The sequence below is a fragment of the Myotis davidii genome, unplaced genomic scaffold (assembly GCF_000327345.1).
Source record: "Myotis davidii unplaced genomic scaffold, ASM32734v1 scaffold324, whole genome shotgun sequence".
Taxonomy (NCBI): domain Eukaryota; kingdom Metazoa; phylum Chordata; class Mammalia; order Chiroptera; family Vespertilionidae; genus Myotis; species Myotis davidii.
Window position 1 is genome coordinate 505,157 of NW_006295053.1, and position 1,932 is coordinate 507,088.

The window sequence follows — 1,932 nt, forward strand, 5'->3', positions numbered from 1 at the left end:
GCATGCAAAAATATCCAGTACCTACTTATTATTTTGTGTAGCTCCAAAATCAATAAAAAAATATTTTTTTAAAAAAATATTTTATTGATTTTTTTACAGTGAGGAAGGGAGAGAGATAGAGAGTTAGAAACATCGATAGGAGAGAAACATCAATCAGCTGCCTCCTGCACACCTCCCACTAGGGATGTGCCTGCAACCAAGGTACATGCCCTTGACCGGAATCGAACCCAGGACCTTTCAGTCTGCAGGGCGACCCCCTATCCACTGAGCCAAACCGGTCAGGGCAATAAAAAAATATTTTTTAAAAAATCAATGGGAAAATAGTCTCAGGTGAGGATTAACAAAAAAATAATTAATAATAATAAAAAACAACAACTTGTCAAGGACACGTGTACAGAACGTGGCACAGCCAGCATGTGGGCCTGTGTCCGGCTGACCCCAGTGACCACTGCAAGGGCTGGTGGCTGGGGCAGGGACCTCAATGTTCTGTTTGCCCTCAGGCCCTGGCCATCATTGCCCACTGTCTATGCCCTTTGGTGCGGGGCTTGGGCAGGCAACTTGGCATCTCGGGCAGAGGGTGAAAAGGGGAGTGTGGGACCTGCAGTCCCTGTCAGGGCCTGGCCTCCCTCGGAACGCTTTCCCTGCGCCCATCCTGGGTGAAAGTGTGCCCAGCCTGGCCATGTGACCCCGCCTCCCCTCTCCCAGCATCAGAGAGAACAAACACGCACACGCCAAAATATACCATTTAGAAGATAAGGATCTATGTCCGTGACTGTAACAATGACTTTTGTTCACTTCTGGCGCAGGACTGGCAGTTCTGAATGTTCTCCCCTGGCCCCTGCCTGGCTGCGCTGTGGCCAGCCCCTCCCTGTGGCCTGCCACTTCCCTGTACTCCGGCCCCACCTCACGCCATCTCCCACCCTCCCTCCGGCTGCTGCCTGCTGGCTCCTTCCTTGTCCCCCGGGGCCTGTCCTTGTGTCCCGTCACAGCCTCAGTTAATTCCAGGAGAGACGGGGCTGTCAGGTAGGCCTGGGACTGACGCCCTCAGTCAGGTCATGGAGCACATCTGAGTGGCCTACGCTTCCTGGTCAATGGGCGTATCCATAGTTGGGTGAGGAACATGAGGACCCAGTGGAATTCTCTGGAAGGTGGCTTTCTGAACACCCCAGGGTGTGGGTTTGGCCCTCAGGGGTCTGGCTACCCGGGCAGGCCATTCTGCTGGGCCTGACTCACAGTAAGGTTTACATGATGAACGCCTGGACCCTGCCAAAGACTGGCCCTGGGAGTCACTCACTGGCCCAAGGGTGCAGGGGAGGGCACCCAACCATGCCCACCTCCAGTCCTTCCTCAGATCCAGGCCTGGGAACCCTAACACCCTCCCCTCACCCCCACTGTGCCCCAGGAAGCACGGCCCTTTCCGCCAGGCCTCTTACCTCACAGAGTTATTTTGGTTTCCGTTTTCCTGGATCAATACAATTGATCGTAAAAACTCAGCCACCCTGTCCCTGTGGCTCCAGATGACGTGCCAGCCACTGTTAGCGTTCCAGAAACGCTGGCCTCATCGTGCAGTTCTGATGTGGTCTTCACTTGGCTCACCGGGACCGGATTTGGGTTTTCTCTTTGTCTGGGTTTGAGCTTCTATTAGAATCCAACTCTTTCCTATTGAAAAAAATTGGCTTCTTGCATTACAAAAGCCACACTACGGCCCTAGCCCAGTGGTCAGCAAACTTATTAGTCAACAGAGCCAAGTATCAATAGTACAATGATTGAAATTTCTTTTGAGAGCCAAATTTTTTAAACGTAAACTATATAGGTAGGTACATTGCTATTCACTTAATTAGGACACTCCTAAGCTGGCCTTTGCTAAAAACGTCCTCAATCTGATGGAGGTACATTCGCTGAGGTCGACCCCTTCCAACTCTCCCATCCACC

The 1,932-nt window shown here is 51.9% G+C and overlaps 1 long non-coding RNA gene across 1 annotated transcript in view; it reads right to left on the reverse strand.

Annotated features, from left to right (window-relative positions):
* LOC107184072 overlaps nt 1–1,932 on the reverse strand; it is a 34,188-nt gene that overhangs the window by 10,782 nt on the left and 21,474 nt on the right. The window contains exon 5 of the long non-coding RNA XR_001514897.1: nt 1,434–1,659. This is a non-coding gene — a long non-coding RNA (uncharacterized LOC107184072). The remainder of the gene's footprint in view (nt 1–1,433; nt 1,660–1,932) is intronic.